The following is a 15,961-nucleotide window of genomic DNA, read 5'->3' as shown; positions in this document are numbered from 1 at the left end:
GTAGGAAAGAGAAGGGAGAATGTAATTAAACTATAATCTCAAAAATAAGCAAAAGAAAGCAAAACTATTTATATATGGACTGACTAGCTTCATTTATATTTTTTCTTTCTTTTTTTTTTTTTTTTGGTTTTTACGAGACAAGGTTTCTCTGTATTGTTTTGGAGGCTGTCGGTCCAGCCCGGCCTCGAACTCACAAAGATCTGCCTGCCTATGCCTCCCGAGTGCTGGGATTAAAGGTGTGCACCACCACCATCCGGCATAGCTTCATTTATATTAGTCAAAGCATTTCAGTTGTATTAAACTACTCCATCATCCTCAAGGATGATGTAGAGTTATGGTCTCATGACAAAATTTGGTTGTTTAAATAAAACTTTTGAGGTGATGTCATGTAAAAGGCTTTGGGATATGTATGGGAAGGGGCACAAATAAAAGGCATAGTGTTTTTGATTTGTTTTTCTCCCCCAAAGAGATTGCAACCCATTAGAGAGATTACTGTAAGTTAAATTTCATGGAGATTTTCAAGGAACACTTAGGGTTTAGCCTCAGCCTCACATCTGGATGAAGTCTGGGGTTGGCATCTTTGAAATAAATCCAGAGGGAGGAATGTATATATATATCTTGTGTTTATTTCCATCCATCACTATGTATGTATTAATATAGTCAGATAAAGCAAACATATGCTGGGGTAAGATCTCAATTAACAAAGCAAAAGTGTGCCTAAACATGTTTATTCAGAGAATAGAATGTTTTAGTAGCTTGGCAAATTAGTACTATTGCTAGAACAGTATCACACTTTAATTTTTAACTGGAATCTATTTATCCACGAGATTTTATAGTCCATCCATTGCCTCAAGTTGGTTTATAGGAATTCTATTTATTCCCATGTAGAATATATGTAGTAGCTTTTTGACACTATTTGAGCCAAGTTCTTCAGTGGGATGCCCAGTTAGAGCACCTGGAATGTCACCCAACAGTGTTAATTACAGCTGAAGGCTCCCAACCCAGTCTCTTTATCCATAGCCAGAATTCCCAGTTCAAATTGTCTATGACAGATACATGTAATCATCTCCTCATAAGCAACTCTTGAGGTTTGAGAAAAAGAGTTGGATTTTGATTCAGTTCATAGTTTTCTAGGAGTCCCTTAAAATCCATTACAAGTCAGTGAACTACTTTGAGAAACAGTGATGTTGCAGGATCTTGGAAGATCAAACAACCTGGGGAATTAGAGACCCTTTCATGCAAGACTAAAAGGTTGTCCTTAATTTGTACTTAGTTGTCACAAAAGTAATCATACAGAGCAATAGAAAATGAGGACAGTTTTGGAAGGGCTGTGTATGTGTGTGTGTGTGTATGTGTGTGTGTGTGTGTGTGTGTGTGTATAGTGGAATGATTAGGAAAAGAAGATATTGGCAACAAGATAACCATGCTTTTGGGGGGTGGAAATGAGAAGGGATGAAAGTCAACAAGTAGAGGCAGTATCAACTAACTTGCCCAATTAAGTGGATAGGAGCTGCCAGGTAGTCAGGCCAGAAGGCTGGGCTCAGGTGGCTCATTACTTAACAAAATGGTGCCAGGAACACAAATTGACAAGTGAAGAGGAAAAAAATGTCTTTGCTTGGGAAAACAATGAATTCTCTTAATACATGATTCCTACAAAATTTGAAATTTAAATAAAGAATATCAGAAAGTTCTAGACAATAAGTAGCAAATCTCAGAGGAAGAGTTAAAAAAATTGTTAACCAGAACTTTGTCACAGGCTATTTGTTAACCTTAAGGGGCAGCTGTGAAAGATAATAGGCCTGCTATGATGAGTGTGACTCATATTAGGCACCGAGGTCACCAGGAGACAGCATATCTCAGAGTACTTCTCCCTTTCCTCTTTTACTGGGTTATATGTGGAAATCTCATGTCAACTTTATAGTGCCTTGGTTTGCTTTATCACTGGAGAATGTTAGAAAATATGATTTTCAGAAAATTCTCTTCACTTCCCAGAATGTTTCTTTTCCTTTCTTCCTCCCTTCCCCCTCCCCCTTTGTAGAGGAAGTCTCACCAGCTGCTACAGGTTCGCCTGCATGCAGGCAGGTAGAATTGCCGGTACGTTTTGAAAGAGCCTGTTTTGAACTATGCTAGATCCTCCTAAGAGCATTCTGCTGCATACATCCAGGGACACCATCCACCTGGATCGAGGAGGTCCTCTTGAATAAACTCTTGCTTGAGTGGAAGGGATGGGCCTTGGGCCCCATTGCTTTTAAAGTAAATGACAGTTGTGATTAGCTCGTCTGGGCAATTGGTGCTCACCTCTCTACTTTGTCCCCATCACTTTGTCTTTATCACAGACAGTGCAATGCCTGCTTATAGTCCTGTTTCCTTCTAGAGTCCTCAACAACAGGACACAGCAGTTGGTAATATAGGAGGAAATCCCTTTGTGTCTTGGCTGGAGGACGCAGGATGAATGGAAGAATGGGTTTTCTGAGGTGATTATTGCCTAAACGCCTGGGACTGTATTGCTGTTTGGGATAGATAGTTCAGCTTAGAAAACCACAGTGTATTCAGGGCTACGGAGTAGGCACTATTATCTCCATTTTGTACACATAGGAGGGGGCATTTAGAATAACTGTGTGATTCCTCTTAGATGGCATAAGTGGGAGCTTGGATCGGAGCTCAGCTGATTTGGCTTCATAGCTTGTCCCTCTCATCTGTGTAGCTCCTGGAGCTCTGCTCCTCTTCTCCACTAGGCTGTATCCTCTCATCTAGAAAGCCTAGAGCGAATGTAAAGAATGTACCTGGAAAGTGTACAGGACCATGTAGACCGTGGTTCAGGAGAAAACTGCAGTCCCAACTCTTCTTTATGCTTCTTATTCTCAGTTTATTCCTTTCCTGATTTTTTTTCATCAAGTTAGATTTTCATCACTTACGGCACTTTCATTTTAACAACCCATTTCCCTTTGAGGTAAAGAAATAAAAAATTGAAGAAAATGAAATTAAATACTAAATTGTAAGTAAGTTTTCTGTTAGTATTATTTTCTATAAATGCTGGCTCCAGTTTCTTTTCTTTTTTTAGGAAAGGAAAAAAATCTTGAATTTACTTGAAGTGAAAACCTCAAATTTGAGAATTAAAGGTGTTAGGCATAGGGAAACATTCTGGGGTGTGATTTGCTCAAAACTTCTGTAGGTTGTCAAGGGGCTCTGTGTAGGGGTTCCACTCTTCTCTATACCACAAAGAATAAGACTTCTTTTTTGCTGCATTGGAAAAAAAAATCCCTTGCTGTACTGCTTTCTGGAGGGCTGAATATTTTACCTTCAGTGACATTCTGAATTCCTGTAGAGACTCAAAAACAGTGACTGGAAGATTATTTTTGAGTCTTTTAGTCACCCAGAACAAACTAAAAGTGCAGGACTGACAAGAAGGGCCGGAGGTGTGTTTCATGGTGGCTCTTCATGCTTGTGAATTGTTGGGGGTGGAGAAATCCCAGAGAGCAGGAGCTGCCCTCCCCTTCTGTTCCAGGACATCCTCTCCTGGAGAATAATTTAGAACTTGTTCCCTTCTATTGTTAAGCATTCCTTTATAAGGCCATCTGAAATATCCCTGCTAATGCTCGTTTACAGCCAGGAGGGCAGCAAGCGTCCATGTTTGCTAGGCTCCAGGAGGAAGTAGATGCTTCCTAGGAGGCAGTGGATCCCAGAGAGGTGAGCATACAGGAAAGGAACCCAGATGCAGAAACAGTCTCCCTTCTCCCCTCTAAGAGCTCTTTCAACCTTTTCATTGTTTCTCCCTCTGATTTGATTCCATTGTTCTAGCACTTTTCAAAGTCTTGCAGACATTTCTTTTTATCCGCTAACATTTTCTGAATGGCCGCCAGGTCCCCAGCACTGTGTGAACTCCTGGGGGCACTCAGAAGACATCAGAAAGCTGTTCTGATTGAGTAAGTTCTTCATTTAGGGCATAGATGTTGCTAGTGTTTTGAGCACAGTTGGTTGACAGGGATCAGTAAACACCAAAATAGCTATCCGGAGTCATTTGCATAGGGAATGTACTTGTTATGTATGTATTATCTGGGTGAAGAGAGAGGAATATGGTGACCCACTTAAAGTTGTTCTCCATACTTGTGCTTTAAAAGACTAAACTTCAAATATATTGCTCTGTGTGTTTAGTCTTAGGCTGAATAAAAGTGTCTTAAAATTAACAATTAACTAAGAGGCAGGTGTAATTTCTGTCTGTGCACAGGCCATGTGAGTTGGTTCATCTCTCCATGCAGTTACATTTATCTGTATGCAATTTACCAAGTGTTCTGTTTTTCATTAGTTTTCTATTTCATACTCCTGGTCTCTCCCACTCCCATCTCCATGTCCCTGAGAATAGGCAGGTTTTTTAAAAAAGTGTGTCCTCTTCTTTTGAATTCCCTTTGTCTAGTAAATATAATCCTCCATGTGAAAGACTCAAACCTGAGCAATGCTTTCCAGCAATTCAGGCTGCCCATTTAACATAGACCAGTGAAGGACAGAAAGAAATTACAAGATAGCATTAGAAAACACCTGTCCCAGCAGGCCCAAACCAAAAGAGCATTTGTGCATGTTGAATTGCAGATGGAGGGTTGTAAAAGTCTATTCTTCCCATGTGTATTGTTTAAACTGTTAAAAATAATATCTGTATAAACCTGAATAAGCCTGAAATCCAGATTTAAGGCACATTGCTAGGCTGCTATCAGCAGTGTGCTACAGAGTTGAATGAACAGAGGGAGAGAAAAGGGAAACTAATGTTGGGTACAGGAATGCTCCAGGGTTAAGCCACATTGTTCTGAAAGTTTGAGAGGAAGGCATTGTTGGAACCTAGAAAAAGTAGAGACAGTCCAACAGGATCCATGGTCTTTAATAGATCCTGCAAGAAGAACTCCAGAAAACACTCTTACCTCACTTTTTTTTTAACTTGACTCAACTGGAAACTAGAGGGCAAGAAGTTTGGTTAACTCAGCTGATGAAGTTATTTCTTTAGAGTACAGAGCAAGCTGGAGAAGGCAGACAGTATCTACTAAGGGAAACATGGAGAGACCAGTAGTTTAATCTGGAAGCAAACTATTAGATAACAAACCCAACTGGATCATAAGAGTAAAGATGTGTGTTGCGTGTTTTGATATTGCATCATCATTTACTGGGCAAGTGACTTTGGGAAACCAGTGCCATCCTCTGAGCCCCATTTTTGTCAGATGTAACAGGGGAAAAGATTATTTTTGACTTGTTTGACCAAATGATTTAGGAAACTTTTTCATTTTAGACAAGATCCTGCTACACAGGCAGGGATGACCTTGAATCCCTGGTCCTCCTGCCTCAACCTTCCAAGTACCATGTTACAGGTGTGTAGCACCATGTCTAGTGAGGAAGTAATACTTTGAGAAGAAGGCTCTTTGATGGAAAGGGTCACTGTGAATGACCCATCAGTAGCACAGTTGGCATTCAGCTAAACTCTCTTGTGTTGTGCAGGTGTGTCTTCAGTCACGGTGATGTCTTCAGATTCTACACTTGGCTTTAGGAACTAAGCAGAAATAGCAAGCCCACTCTGACCTTAGATGAGAACATGTTTCACAGGCTTGTCTCCTTGTTCTGTAGAAATGGAAAGAAATAAGAAAGATAAACAGAGAAGGATCTGGTTAGGTGGCAGTGGTACAAACCTTTATTCCCAGAACTGGGAAGCAGAGGCAGGCTGTTATCTGTGAGTTTGAGGACAGCCTGGCCTACAGATTAAATTCCAGGACAGCCAAGGCTCTATAGAGAAACCCTAGTCAAAAACCAAACCAACCCAACCCAACCCAACCCAAACCAAACCAAACTAAACCAAACCAGAGAATCTGAGTATTAACTTTACCCAGGCTTCTTTGTTTTTCTCTAAGTATATTTGGCTTGGTGACAGCCTTTGGATTGGAATCAAAATACACCTCTTGATTCCATGAGGGAAGAAGAGAAAGTAAGCCATGCTTGCTAACATTTTAGCCAATGTTTGGTCTAGTCTATAGGAATTAAAATATACCCTTATGACCCCAGTACCTTGGTTTAGTAGACACACATGACAATACCTATAGAGTCTGTGACCCTTCTCTAATGGCAGCTCTGGAGACCCTGACAGTTATGTTGTCATAAAGTGTCCCAGGATGACAGATCCCTGGCCCTGTGGTCACATACTTGTGAAGTGAATTCTCTGTTGCTCATTTATGCTTAGATCAGTGAGTTGAGGGATCTGGGTGCCAGCATCTTTTGTCCCATCCATAAGGGAGTAAAGGAGCCAGTTTAGTGAGGGGATCGATCAGATGCACAGGAGACAAAGAGTGAGACACTATGAGAACAGTATATGAAGTTTATACAAAAGAACACTGAGGCCAATACCTTGCTCTAGTCTTGAAGGATTTCACTGTTTCGCTTACTGTCACCAAACACAGTGAAAACATTTCTTTCTTCAACTCTGCTTGAGAGCTCTTCAGTAGAATTGCTCAGAGAACCCTAGGGAGCACAGGCCTGAGTTACAGGTGCATGGGAACAGAGAAATCAACAAAGGGTTCTATTTCCTTTTGAAGACCTTTCCCATTTCTTAGCTCCTTCAGAGAAAATCTTTACCCCACAAATGGAAGGTTATGACTGGTGTTCCCAGAGGGTATCTTCAAGGTGGAAAGCAGCTGAGCTTCCTTGCTGGAAATAAAGAAAACCTCCAGCCTCACCATGCTTCCAACTTCACAATTACATGGAATAGCCAATAAAAAGCCTTCCTGCCATAAAACAGTGTGAACTTATCTCCCTCCTGAGCACATTTACAATCAAGCACTTTGAGTATCAGCTGAGTTCTCTGCACATTACTTCAGCCTGTTTGTAAAACACCCACACTTCATGACTTTGCACATCTAAACCAGCAGCAGATATTATCCATTAAATAAGCTTTGGAATGCATACATGGAAGGCTCCATGTAGTTTGTGTTTGCTCAGATATAAATCCTTTATTCTGTGTGTCCTTAGAATTCCTGAGGATGACAATGAAGCATCACTCTAATTATTCAATAAGAATTTAGGAGTCAGATATTTGGGTATGAGCCCGAAAGATCAGAGAAGCAGAAAGGCCACCAGTCATCCCTACCTGCTCTGTTCCTTCCTCCAAACAGTGAGCCAGATCCCTTTTTTTCCCACCTTACTATTCCTGTCTTATACATCCTCAGTCTTCCTAAGTCTTTTTATCAGTCAGCTCTCCAACTCCAAGCAAGCTTTATTTGTCAGAACAATCAAAATATCACACAACATCACAACAGAATTCCAGTTTCATTCTGTTGTTGTAGCAAAGCACACTAACTTGTGGGAGAAAAGGATTTGCTTGGTTTACACTTTCAGGTCAGAGTCCATTTTGGGAGAAGTCAAGGCAGAACTCAGATAGGAGCTTGAAGCTGGCTCACTCTCAGGCTCATGCTTAGCTAGCTTTCTTAGCTAGTTTAGCACCACTTGCCCAAGGAATGGTGGCAACAATAGTGGGTGCCCTCCTACATTATTTAGCAATCAAGGCCCCCCACAGGCATTCCCGCAGGTAAATCTAATCCAGGCAATTTCTCAGTGGAAGCCTCTCCTCTAACATATCTATAGGCTATGTCAAATAGACAACTAAGGCTGACCAGGACAAATAGTGTTAATATTCTTTTTTTCTGGAGTAAAAACATTTTATTCAGAGGCTTAGGGGAAAGGCTGGAGAGGTCTACACTGTCTCCTGTCCCCATCAGGGCAGATTTTGGAGGTCTACTCATCACTAAGAGCTAGTGTTAATATTCTTAGGTGTTTTCATATTTTCTAGCTATACAACCTTTTCAGTTGATCTTTACATGATGCGTTGAGGTGGGCTTGACTAAGATCTTTTACTGTTTTATATCTTGTCATCTTGATATTGATACCTTTTATTGATACAGGCTATACACAATAATAAACACTGAATTAAGCCTTTTCTTTTAACCTCTGTAAGTGCAGGTAAAGGGAGAATAATTTTTGACATCTATAGATTAGGAGTTAAGCAACTTATCTCAGATCACATAGCATGTTAGTGTCAAGATTAGAGCCTGAAGTCAGAACCAAGAAATTTCTCTTCCAATCCCTTTTCAGCAGGGGGAACTTACCTTTCTTTGACTTGTCATAAACAAATCTTGGCTAAGCAAAATTTTCCGGAAAATGACAATTATCTACTAAGTAATGGTCAATCATTCATCTGTAATGTCTTGGACAAATTTTTAGTTGCCTCTTATTGTTTTTCATCATGTAAGATATTTTCTCCTATTTAAATAATTCTTATAATAAATGTCTAAGGCAGTATCATTGCCAGGAGGGACTGGCCCTAAGAGAGTTTGCCTTGCTCATAACTGCGAAGTAATGAGTAGTTCTGAATTTGAACCCAGATCTTAGACCTCAAAGCATCAGATGCTCCATGATACAAAAGAAAAGAAAGCCAGAAATGGTCCACTGGCTTGATTGGGTCTTACTAGGTCAGATGCTCTATTTTTTTTAAATTATAATACATTTTTTATTTACCTTTTTACACATGTTACTCCCAGATCCCTCTCCCTCCTCTTCTGCTCCTCCCCCAACTCCCCCAACACCCCACTCCATCCCCCTTCTGCTCCCCAGGGAGGGTAAGGCCTTCCATGGGAGATTTTCAAAGTCTGTTATATCATCCCTAGCCTATGTGTCCAGGCTGAGAGAGCCTCCCTCCATGTGGAATGAACTCCCAAAGTCCATTTGTGTGCCAAGGATAAATACTGGTCTACTATCTGAGGCCCCATAGATTGTTGAGGCCTCTTCTCTGAAACCCAGGGTCAATGGGGGTCTGGATCTGTCCCATGCTGGACTTTCAGTCATCATTGTGGGATCCATGCATTCCCCCTTGTTTAGGTCAGCTGCCTTTGTGGGTTTCACTAGCTGGGTCTTGATTCCTTTACTCCTCTTTGCAGCTGGGTTCCAGGAGTTCAGTTCAGTTTTTAACTGTGGGTGTCTGCCTCTGCTTCCGTCAGTCACTCTATGAAGGGTTCTAGGATGGCATATAAGGTAGTCATCAGTCTCATTATCAGAGGAAGGCATTTAAGGTAGCCTTAATGCTAGTTGGTGTCATTCTTACAGATCTCTGGAAATCTCATTAGTGCCAGATCTCTCTTTGAACCTATAATGGCCCCCTCTATTGTGTTATCTCTCTTCCTTCTCTCCTCTATTCTTACCCTGACTCAACCTTCCTGCTCCCCCATGTCCTCATCTTCTCTCCCTTTTTCTCCCATCTTCCTCTCCCCTCCTCTCCCCCCATGCTCGCAGTCTCGTCAGGAGATCTCATCTCATTCCCCTTCTTCAGTTACCATGCATATCTCTCTTAGGATCCTCCCTGCTTCCCTGCCTCTCTAGCAGTGGGATTGTTGACTGGCACTCTCCTGATTCATGTCTAAAATCCATATATGAGTGAGTACATACCATGTTTGTCTTTTTGTGCCTGGGTTACCTCACTCAGGATGGTTTCTTCTAGTGCCATCCATTTGCCTGCAAATTTCAAGATTCCATTGTTTTTTTTTTCTGCTGAGTAATACTCCATTGTGTAAATGTACCACATTTTCTCTATCCACTCTTCAGTTGAGGGGAATCTAGGTTGCTTCCAAGTTCTGACTATTAAAAATAATGGTGCTATGAACATAGTCATTACTGTATGAATGTACATCTTTTGGATATATGCCTAAGAGTGCAATTGCTGGGTCTTGTGGTAGACTGATTTCCATTTTCCTGAGGAGTCTACACACTGATCTCCAAAGTGGCTGTATAAGTTGGCACACCCACCAGCAGTGGAGAAGTGTTCCCCTTTCTCCACATCCTCTCCAGCATAAACTGTCATTAGTGTTTTTGATTTTAGTCGTTCTGACGGGAGTGAGATGGTTTCTCAGAATTGTTTTGATGGCTAAGGATGTTGAACACTTTCTCAGGTGTCTCTCAGCCATTTTAGATTCCTCTGTTGAGAATTCTTTATTTAGTTCTGTACCCCACTTTTCAACTGGATCCTTTGATGTTTTGGAGACTTGCTTTTTTAATTCTTTGTAAATTTTGGAGATCAACCCTCTGTCAGATGTGGGGTTGGTGAATATCTTTTCCCATTTTGTGGGCTGTTGTTTTGTCTTGTTGACTGTGTCTTTTGCCTTGCAAAAGCTTCTCAGTTTCAGGAGGTCCCATTTATTAATTAATTGTTGATCTCTCTGTCTCTGCTACTGGTGTTATGTTCAGGAAGCAGTCTCCTGTACCAATTCCTTCAAGGGTACCTCCCACTTTCTCTTCTAACAGGTTCAGTGTGGCTGGATTTGTGTTGAGGTCTTTGATCCATTTAGACTTAAGTTTTGTTCATGGTGAAAGGTATGGATCTATCTGCAGTCTTTTACATGTCAGCATCCAGTTATGCGAGCACCATTTGTTGAAGATGCTTTCTTTTTTTCCATTGTATAGTTCTAGCTTCTTTGTCCAAGATCAGGTGTTCAAAGGTGTGTGTGTGTTACTATCAGGGTCTTCAATTCGATTACATTGATCTACCCGTCTATTTATGTGCCAAACTGTTTTCACGAATATAGCTCTATAATAGAGCTTGAAGTCAAGGATGTTGATGCCTCCGGACGTTGCCTTGTTGAACAGGGTTGTTTTGGCTATCCTGGGTCTTTTGTTTTTCCATACAAAATTGATTATTGTTCTTTCAAGGTCTGTGAAGAATTGTGCTGGGGTTTTGGTAGGGATTGCATTGAATCTGTAGATTGCTTTTGGCAGGATTGCCATTTTTACTACATTGATCCTACCTATCCAAGAGCATGGGAGATCTTTCCATTTTCTGGTGTCTTCTTTAATTTCTTTCTTTAAAGACTCAAAGTTCTTGTCATATAGGTCTTTCACCTGTTTGGTTAGAGTTACCTGAAGGTATTTTATGTGACTATTGTAAAGGGTGATGTTTTACTGATTTTTTTCTTGTCCTACTGATTTTTTTGAGTTAATTTTTTATCAGCTGTAGGAGTTCCCTGGTAGAATTCTTTGGGTCACTTACAGAGACTATCATATCATCTGCAAATAGTGAAAGTTTGACTTCTTCCTTTCCAGTCTGTATCCCCTTGATATCCTTCTGTTGTCTTAATTTCTCTAGCAAGAACATTAAGCACAATATTGAGGAGATATGGAGAGAGTGGACACCCTTGTCTTGTTCCTGATTTTTGAGGAATCACCTTGAGTTTCTCTCCATTTAGTTTGATGTTGGCTATTGGTTTACTGTATATTGCTTTTATTATGTTTAGCTATGTTCCTATTATCCCTGATCTCTCTGTGACCTTTATCATGAAGGGGTGTTGGATTTTGTCAAAGGCTTTTTCAGCGTCTAGTGAGATGATCATGTGGTTTTTCTTTCACAGTGTGTTTACATGGTGGATTACAGTGATAGATTTTCTAATGTTGAACCACCCCTGAATCCCTGGGATGAAGCCTACTTGATCATGGTGGATGATTTTTCTGATGTGTTCTTGGATTCGATTTGCCAGTATTTTATTGAGTATTTTTGCATCAATGTTCATGAGGGAGATTGGTCTGTAGTTCCCTATCTTGGTTGAGTCTTTGTGTACTAAGGTAATTGCAGCCTTGTAAAAAGAGTTTGGCAGTGATCATTCAGCTTCTGTTGTGTGGAAAAATTTGAAGAGTATTGGTATTATGTCTTCCTTGAATTTCTGGTAGAATTCTGCACTGAGGCCATCTGGCCCTGGACTTTTTTTGGCAGGAAGACTTTTTATGGCTGCTTCTATTTCTTTAGGGGTTATAGATCTATTTAAATTGTTTATCTGTTCTTGATTTAATTTTGGTAAGTGCTATCTATCTAGAAAATCGTCCATTTCCTTTAAATTTTCAAATTTTGTGGAGTACAGGTTTTCAAAGTATGACCTGATGATTCTCTGGATTTTCCCAGTGTCTGTTGTTATGTCCCCCTTTTCATTTCTGATTTTGTTAATTAGCATGTTCTCTTTCTGTCTTTTGGTAAGGTTGGATAACGGTTTGTCTATCTTGTTGATTTTGTTGAAGAACCAACTTTTTGTTTCATTGATTCTTTGTATTGTTTTCTTTGTTTCTACTTTATTGATTTCAGCTCTCAATTTGCTTATTTCCTGCCATCTACTCCCCCCTGGGTAATTTTGCTTCTTTTTGCTCTAGAGCTTTCAGGTGTTCTGTTAATTCTCTAGTGTGGCTATTCTCCAGTTTCTTCATGTGGGCATTTAGTGCTATGAACTTTCCTCTTAGAACTGCTTTCAGAGTATCCCATTAGTTTTGAGTATGTAGTGCCTTCATTTCCATTGAATTCTAGGAAGTCTTTGATTTCTTTCTTTATTTCTTCCTTTACCCAGGAGTGATGCCATTGAGCATTGTTCAATTTCCATGAGTTTGTGGGGTTTCTGCAATTTGTGTTGCTGTTGAATTCTAATTTTAATGCATAGTGGTCTGATAAGATATAGGGGGTTAGTCCATTTTTTTGTTTCTGTTGAGGTTTGCTTTATTGCCAAGTATGTGGTCAGTTTTAGAGAAGGTTCCATGTGGTGCCGAGAAGCAGGTATATTATTTTGTGTTTGGATGGAATGTTCTATAGATGTCTGTTAAACCCAACTGGGTCATAACTTCTATTAGTTTCTTTGCTTCTTTGTTAAGTTTCTGTCTGATGGACCTGTACAGTGGTGACAGTGGGGTGTTGAAGTCTCCCACTATAAGTGTCTGGGGTTTAATGTGTGATTTGAGTTCTAGTAATGTTTCTCTTATGAATGTGGGTGCCTTTGTATTTGGGGCATAGATGTTCAGAACTGTGACTTCTTCCTGATGGATTTTTCCTATGATGAATATGAAATGACCTTCTTCATCTCTTCTGATTAAGTTTGAAGTCTATGTTGTTAGATATTAGGATATCTACACCTGCTTGCTTCCTACATCCATTTGATTAGAAAATATTTTCCCAACTCTTAACTCTGAGGTAATGTCTGTCTTTGAAATTGGGGTGTGTTTCCTGTAAGCAGCAGAAGGATGGATTTTATCTTTGTATCCATTCTGTTAGCTTGTGTCTTTTTATAGGTGAGTTAAGACCATTGATATTCAGGGATATTAATGACCATTGATTGTTGATTCTTGTTTGTTTTGGATCCGTTTTTGATAGTGGTATTGTGTGTGAGTTTTCCCCTATTTCTGGTTTCTGGTAAAGTAAGATTATCTATTGCCCATGTTATTGAGAGTGTAGTTAACTTCCGCGGGTTGGAGTTTTCTTCTAGAACTTTCTGTAGGGCTGGATTTGTGGATACATATTGTGTAAATCTGGTTTTGTCATGGAGTATCTTTTTTTCTCTGTCTATAGTGATTGAAAGTTTTGCTGGGTATAGTAGTCTGGGCTGGAATCATTGGTCTCTTAGGATTTGTAGAACATCTATCCAGTACCTTCTGGCTTTCAGAGTTTCCATGGAGAAGTCAGGTGTAATTCTAATAGGTTTGCCTTTATATGTTACTTGGCCTTTTTCCTTTGTTGTTTTTAATATTCTTTCTTTATTTTGTATGTTGGTGATTTGATTATTAAGTGGCGATGGGACTTTTTTTTGGTACACTCTATTCGCTGTTTGGTAAGCTTCTTGTACTTTCATAGGCATCTCCTTCTTCAGGTTGGGAAAGTTTCCTTCTGTGATTTTGTTGAATATGTTTTCTGCCCCATTGAGCTGGGCTTCTTTGCCATCTTCTATCCCTATTATTCTTCGGTTTGGTCTTTTCACTGTGTCCCATATTTCCTGGATATTTTATGTTAAGGATTTGTTGAGTTTAAGACTTACTTTTGTCGATGAATCTATTTCCTCTAGTTTATCTTCAGCCCCTGAGATTCTGTCTTCCATCTCTTGTATTCTGTTAGTTATGCTTGCATCTGTAGTTCCTGATTGTTTATTCAGCTTTTCTATTCCCAGAATTACCTCAGTTTGTGTTTTTTTATTGTCTCTATTTCAGTTTTCAGGTCTTGAACTGTTTGAATTGTTTCCTCCATCTGTTTGATTGTTTTGATTGTTTTTTTCATGGCTTTCCTTGCTTTCTTTAAGAGATTTGTGGATTTCTTGCATTGGCTGGTTCATTTTTTTCCTCCATTTCTTTAAGGAATTTTCTTACATCATCTTTGAGGGCCTCTATCTTTATCTTGAGGTTGTTTTTAAGGTCATTCTCTTCTGTTTCATTTGTGATGGGATGGTCTGGTCTTGCTGGTGTAGATTCCCGACACTCTGGTGGTGTCATATAGGTTTTTCTGTTGTTCTTCCAGTGGACATAGGGGGTCTCTCCCTCTCCTGTTGGGTATGGATTCAAGGCTGTATTCTCTCTTCCTTCCCTCCCTACTTCCCTCGTTCTCTCCCCCCTCTCTCTGTCTCTTTCTCTGTCTCTCTCTCTGTTCACCCCCTCTCCCAGAAGGTGGAGGGGCAAGATTAGAATTGTGGCAGATGATAGTGATTGCTTTCTTCTGCCTCCAGGTCCCTCTGGGGGGCTTGGCGGCAGGAGGGGTCCTGTGGTTGTGGGTCAGGTGGAGTCTTGGAGGGGGAGGTGGGTTTCAAGAGGCCTGGGGACTCACCTCTTTACTGGAAGGTGGAGGGGCGAGGTCAGAGTGGTGGGGGGATGATGACAGCTGCTTTCTTCTTCTTCTAGGTCCTTCCATGGAGCTTGGCCCAGATGCTCTATCTTACAAAAGAAAAGAAAGCCAGAAGTGGTCCACTGGCTTGACTGGGACTTACTAGATCAAACTAGATTTTCCTTAGTTCTCTTAGTGCTGACTACATTCTTCCTGGGTCTTACTTGTTAAGAGTAAAGAGTCTTAGTCTGGGTGAAGCTGGAGGTGGCATTGAAGACCTTTGAAGGTCTGACTTCTGTATCAGTGGAGGAGGATGGCATACATGTGGGGCTCTGTCCCTTTATTCATGATAAAAGGGCCCAACAATGTTTTTGGAAAGATGGAGAGGGCAAATTGGGAAATACGGCTAATGAGGTGAAAAAAGTGTCACAAACTATCAAAGACAAAGGTGGGAATAGCATCATAAAATTTGCAGGTTGGTGACTCACAGAGAGTCAGGAGGAATCGAGGATTCAGGGTGTGAAGGGTCAGGGCAGGCTGGCGATTGCCTTCATGGTCTCCTTGGGTGCTGGAAATAATCTCATCATTATCCAAACACAACACTAACATGAAGAGGTGAAATAATTTATCCTTAAATAACAGCCTGACCTATTCAGAATTGTAATTTTAATGTAAGACTAACCTTTGAAAATAGATCAAGTGATATAAATTATTAAGGAGGAGACATTCATCAGATAGATGGTGTCTATTAGTAATTTTATGCATGAAGAGTTAGCTCCCGAAATACAGTTGCAGCTGCCTCTGAACAGAAAAAAAGAAGGACCCAGTTACCCTTTTGTGACATGTTCAGCTGATTTTAATCATTATTTCTCCTGTCAAATGAAATGAAAAGCTTGAAATATGATCTTTCCTGTGGATGTATACTCGCTTCCTCCCACCTCCCTCAAAGTGGCTGTACCTGGAGCTTTCTTGGTGTTTGAGAAAATGGAGAGGGAGGGAGGAAGAGAGAGAGAGTTTCTTATGGGAAAAATTCCTAAATCAGTTGGTTGAAGTACACAATACTTACTGAGACTTGTCCAGCACCAAGTTCAGTGTTCCCTCAGGGAAGAGGAAGGCAAAGGAGTGTAAGACTTCTCTTGTCTTTAAAAAGTTTTATATGAAAACAACAGAGATGAATGAATGCAACCATGTCCCATTTATAGGGAAACATGTTTGGGTGAGTTGCTGGGCTCCTCCCAGCCTCAGTTACTTGGTATGTAAAGTGGGATATCTGTTTCTTAGATCAAGGAGTTGTAAATGAATTGTGTCTACAAAGGGCAATACACAATGTTTGAAACACACTTACCT

Source organism: Mesocricetus auratus, unplaced genomic scaffold (genome assembly GCF_017639785.1).
Source record: "Mesocricetus auratus isolate SY011 unplaced genomic scaffold, BCM_Maur_2.0 Super-Scaffold_100007, whole genome shotgun sequence".
In the NCBI taxonomy this organism is placed as follows: Eukaryota; Metazoa; Chordata; class Mammalia; order Rodentia; family Cricetidae; genus Mesocricetus; species Mesocricetus auratus.
Note: the sequence above shows the minus strand (reverse complement) of the source record.